We start from the raw sequence: 6,328 nt of genomic DNA, 5'->3' as shown, positions 1-6,328 counted from the left end.
TACGGGCATTGGTCTGACCGTTAGCTCTTACAACCGAGGTTATATTTCCGTTCACACGAAATAACTGTCGTAGTAATTACCGTACCTCGATGCGCGATGTGTTTTCCAAATATCTAGATGGTGCAATGTTTTATCTGCGATCACTTCAGTCTGGTTGCAATCTTATCACGGCGCGTCATCGCCGGCCAAATTTAACCAGGAACCCGTTCGGAAAGGCTCCAACTGTAGTTACCTACATACATACGACATACCGGGTATACGCATACCATTCATACCTTAGACAGCAAATTTGAATAAAGATTTTTGGGGACACTGTTAAAGATGCGTTTTCATCGGTAAGGAGAATAATAAAAATGCAATACAGAGTGCAGTCGACTCAACAGTTCAGTCGTTAAGGTCTCAGGCCGGCGACACGGAGTCGAAGACCTCGTCGGAAATTTTTGAAAGTTACGTTTCCATGAGAAGCAAGTACACATACGAGCGCGTTGAAGTTACGGTCATATATAGGTAAAAAAACGACTTTTCTGTCGAAACTGTGAACCGATTTGCGGCTGTTCTTCGAAGTGTTGATTTTTCAATGGAGTTCAGGAAAATCCGATGGTAAAACCGAGTATAGAATGAAAATTCATGCAACACGAGAAACGTAACCGAGCTCGCGGTCAAGCAGATCCTGTCTAGTGAGAATCATTAGCGAAACGCATGCACAATAAACGTGGCCAAACCGCAAGGGACTGCGAAAGGTTGCAGCAGTATGAAGGGTGAAAAGACGATGATTACGAGTGTGATCTTTGCCGTCCGAGTAAAGTGAGAGTGGCGATCACAGGAGTAAAATCGCCTTCCACCCGAAGCACACGCATTTTTTTTTTCTTTCTTTTTTTTGTTCCAGTTTCTTTGAAAATTTATCTTTCGCACGTATGTCAAACGGAAGCAAGATTTTACTGTCTTCATGCAAAACCTGCAAATAAGCGATAACAAGATTCTTTCTGCATATAACGAGTACAAAATTGAGGTTAGGGTCACGCAATGTGAGATTTGTTCGCGACAGCGCATGCTCAGAGTACAGAAAATACAACTTTCAACTCCTCCGCGCATGCGCGTTTGCAGACTCACTCTATTTTCATAGAAACGGGTACCTTGTGTACGGAAAACACGAATGATGAAACGCTGAAAACATGCTCGCGTTATATAAAGTGTATTTACATAGCAGCTACAAAGGCAGACGCGAGAAGGGTCAGTCATTCCTTTTCCGTTTGGAATGGCATTCCGGAGGCGCGCACCATCACTTTGCTTTATTATACATTGTCCTCCAGAGGACCGCGTAGAGCCTCAGTCGCAGTTCCGCTTAAACAGCGGTAGTGATTTCATCCAGCTATTCGTAAACTCACGTACAGCCTTGCACCGAAGCGCTATCGCCTTATACTCATACCACACTAAAATGCTGATGTATACATGCGAGAGAACTCGGTTGACGTGTGTTTTCGGAGAGTTCTTTGTGCCCGCGTGACAAATGAGTCACGTGTGACTAACTTACGTAGACCGTATGTTTGCATTATATATATATATATATATATATATATATATATATATTCTATTTATATATGTATATATAACTTACGCGATGACGTACGTCATCTTTGACAGCTTCTATTCTATACCGCGAGAATCACTCGAAACGAGTCGGTCTAGGCAACCTCGCGTCTCAACGTACGAAGCCCTGCTGATTTAGAATGCGTACATATTTTATAAGACCGGAACTGATTGCGGAATAACGCGCAGCGAGAGGAAGGGAACGTCGAGAGGCGACACGATCGAGCTCCCTGAGCCGTGACTCATTTTAGAAATATATCTACCGGTTACTTGACCATCGTTAGAAACTCGCCTGCTTCCTCGGCCTTGCGCTTTCTGGCATACACCGTGTAACTACGATCAAATAATATCAGCGCTCGGATGGATAAACACGTATATCAATGATCGGTTGGCCAATTACAAACGCCTGTAAGAATGTGAAAAGAAATTAACTGATCGTGATACACTTCCTTTCATATCTGACAGAGTTTTATTTATTTCGACGTACAAACGGACACAGTGTACGAGTGTGAGTTTACTGGCTGACAGACAATTCGTATCACACCTAACGCTTTCGACTTAAACTCGCTCCTCTTAATGGTGTTATTCCTGCACAGAATGGAAATATTTCCAAAAACGCTTCCAACAACGAATATTTTCGTTCAAACTACTTCAACTTACTTCAACACTGTAGCCCTGTAGTCACAATTTCTTGTACGGTACCAAAGAATTCCAGAAATGTTTCCAGAAATTTGCGTTTTCTCCACTAGGGTTGTTGGACAGAGCGATAAAAGCGGACGAAGTAAGCGTATGGAAACGTTCGCAATCGGATTATTATACAGTATAATTATAACGTTGATGTATAATATATTATATATGTATAATACATCAGTCAGACACGGAAGTAAATATGCAGCGTAACTATTTTCTTCCTGTCTGCAAACTTTGTAGTATTCCAGTATATGTATGTACATATCAGTGGATATATCTCTGCCGGGTCCAGCGGTGATCAAACGTGCGTTACTTCACGATTTTCGTATTTTTAATATCAATTCAAGTATATCGTCCACACGATGACTTCCTAATTTTGTTGTAGATATATTCACCTGACACAAGCAGGGTTTTAAATAGGTACGATAGTTATGTACCGATCGACCCACTTGTTCGCTTACATTAGAGAGAAATATTCAATACTCAGATCGATTCCACTCGAGGCCAAGAGCGATGAACGTGGAGTATGAAAACTGCACAAAACTGCAATCTGCTACGTCGGGACGAGGATAAGAATTATATCAACTGTGAGGAGGTTAGACTCGAGATCGATCGATACCAAGCTGGATGATCCAAAAGGAATAAAACATTATCACATGAAACTCACGTGACTTTATGACCCTAAAATTTCCTCGCTGTCAAAAAAAAAAAAAAAAAAAAAATAAGTATGTTTGACGCAATCGAAATCGATCATTTCTGAAACGGTAATATTGATAAAATCTCGAAGATTTCTGAGGACCCCTTTCTAGGAAATAATGTCCACCGGACAGTTAGAGGTGTGCATGTGAACATCTTCACCAGTCACTTGTATCAGCTGATTTTGTCCATTGACGATTTCCCTGCATACTACGCGAGAGTAAAAACATGTTTCGAACTATCTCAAAGCTCTCGGTAATCTCGTTCACAACTAATTGTCTGTGAATCGATACCACAAAGAACAACAGTCATACAAGATACCTAACCTGGTTTCTAACTAAAACTCACACACTTGCAATTTTCCAAGAAACCAGGCTATCGCACGTCATACTATATATACACTTCATCGACATCTGTAGGGATTATTGATCATTACCATGGTCAAAATTATTATCCATTATCCACGATAAGACTAGTATTATTTATCTGGAAGGTTGGTTTCTTCGGTCTTCCGGTATCCCTGAAAACTCCGACTACACCAACGTACGGAATGGACCATAACTCGATAAGACCGTATTAGATTCAGGAATTGGCTGACTTGCATCGTGGACACGTACAGCTCGTACCAAATGGATTGTATCTTTGTCGCGTAACAGACTGGTGTGGTCACGTGCGACTGCAACCGATTATGTAAGTTGGCGCATAAGACGCGTGCGCTCGAGGTGCCACGCGGGCACTTTCTCTTTCACTTGTCTCATTTTTTTTCATCTACAATAGCACAAAGTAGTCATAATATTTTATACAGGGATAAACGTGTTTCAGGTGTAACCGTCAAACACGCATATATATATATATATACCTTGGACAGTTTCCTAATTGTCTACCAGGTCCTTTGGTACGGTATATCAGTAAGCAAACCAACATCAGCTCAGCAAGTACCTAAATAAAAAGAATGGACCCCCAAATAGTTAGCCACGTGGTCAAGTTTTCTTTCACCTGAACTATTGCAGTTCAGGTGTGTGTGAAAGTGTCAAACCTGCAGTCGTTTGAACCTTGGAAGGGGGTACGTCGTCGGGTTATCGCCTCTTTGAACACGGAGGTAGCTGCAGTATAGTGGTGGACTAGGGGGAGGAGGAGGAGGACGGGACGAGACATTGCTACCGGGTATAAGTAGAAGCGTTGCTAATAGCTGTTCGACTCCGGGTCATTGTTACGAGAAGTCGGTCGGTTGTGGGAGAGGACACCGAGGCATCCGAGCGTATCCGAAAGAACGGAAGTGCCGCGAACCTCAGTTCCGCTCCTTCTCACTCCCGTCTTATTTCCTATCCAATCCCATCGCGCACGCACTTAGGCCGCATGCACGATATATCATAAGCGATTCGCTTCGCTACCTCGAGAACGTCCGCCGTGATTGTAGCCCATCGTCGCCAGGTCCTCAACGACGAGACTCGAATCGCAGAGTCCCAAGCTGATCCGATTTTTTCAAATTATACATCCATTCCTGCGAAGCTTACTTGCCACTTGCTGAACCTCTTGTTTAAACCTTCTCAAGGACAAGGAAGGAAGATTTGGACCTTACGTGGAGCAAGGTGCCAGAGTTGGAGAGTACGATGAAGGTACATTGCTGGGTAAGATGGTCGTAGATATAGCGAACTGTTTCACGTAGCACAGCACAAGTACTAGGATGTTGGTAGGACTGTGCCGTCGGCGTTAGATAATAACCGGAAGACACGGGAGTTGTATAATATCGTTGGTAGTGGTGGTTGATGTCGTTGCACAAGAGGTGTATACCTACACCCCCTACACCAAAGGCACGTGGAGGCCTCCTTATTGTATAGCTGTTAAGTGTATCCGTGACTTGAAGCTCTACTTGTCCTGTGGTACTTATGACCAACCACTTTTCCTCTGGTAGAACGCGTTCGTTCTTTTACAGAAACACAAGCAGCAGCAGCCTTGAGTCCGACCGGACATTATCAGTATTCGCAATTTTGCATCACATGTATATAAGAGTTGCGAAAACAAAGATACAATAAGCCTAAGAGTAATTCACGTCTGAGGAGATAATTTGTCGTTTCTCGTTGTAGGACAATGCTTTTCAACCATCGATTAATTACTTACTTCTTGTCCTGTTTCTTCGTACCAATAAGACCGGAAGACCCAGAAAGTACTAAGAGTAGTTGAAAGATAAAAGACTCTACTCAAAGTATCTCGAGATTAATTATCTCATGTATAATTTCTGCGCTTCGTGACTTTCGTTATTCGGTTTTGAAAGCTTATAGCAAGATGTGTAAGGTTGAACAGTAGATTGGATACCAAGCAACAAGAACCAGGGTATCGCAACGACTTTCTATCGGTGGAATTTAACGATAAGAAATTGATCCGCTGCAGCAGCACCAGTAGCAGCACCAGCTTGAGTTGTGCTACCTACTCGATTCTACTTGGGACTTTTACTTATTGTTAATCGTGGAGCGAAATCTCATCGTTATCGCTTTTTGAATTTCGATTTGTAAACATAGATACCTAGATTAAAGTTATCGATATATAGTAACTGAACGCACTCCGCACACCAAACAATGTTCACCCACGTATGTTCATGCCTTCCTTTATAGCTAATGTTTAACAATGGTTTATGGTAACGTTCGAAAGTGGCGATGACGTAAAATCGTATTTAGAGCAAGTTTTACTCGCGCTCTCATTTTACGTCAGCTTAACTACTCCATGCAATGCAATGCCCAGGTATCTAATTGTAAGCATGAACGTAGGACCTCATAGTCACGAGTGCAAATCCATGTGTAAATATTCATCGGCGACGCCTTCTCCTTCTCCTTCTTCTCCTCCTCCTCCTCCTCCTCATACTACTACTGTTGCTGTTGCTACTGCAAACCCGGTTTAGCGATCGTTTATTATACATATATAAGTTCAGAGATCATTCGAACGTCATTGTGCGCTCACTGCCGAGCTTTTTTTTTTGTGAACTTATATTTCATACATGTATAGACGTAGAAGAGTGTATTACACTATATCCTGTTCAAGAATAGGTATTTCTTGCCACGTCCGGACACATCAAGGTAAACGCACGATATACAAATACATACAACATCTTCGATCCCGAAACATGACGCTGGGGATTGAAATACTTGGTTGCAGTTAACGGGGGTTAGCTTTTCCTTGAATCAAACTACTACACCGCGTAAAAGCAGTCTGCGTATTACATCTCACGATTAATTGCAAAAATTGAGTGGGTGAACAAACTTGTTAGTGTGTATTACTGTTTTATACGTTTACGTCAACGGCGTTGATGCCGAGAGGCTGCGCGGGAGTTGTAGGAAAAGGTAGAAGAGGAACGACGGAAAGA

Source organism: Diprion similis, chromosome 11 (genome assembly GCF_021155765.1).
Source record: "Diprion similis isolate iyDipSimi1 chromosome 11, iyDipSimi1.1, whole genome shotgun sequence".
Classification (NCBI taxonomy): Eukaryota; Metazoa; Arthropoda; class Insecta; order Hymenoptera; family Diprionidae; genus Diprion; species Diprion similis.
Note: the sequence above shows the minus strand (reverse complement) of the source record.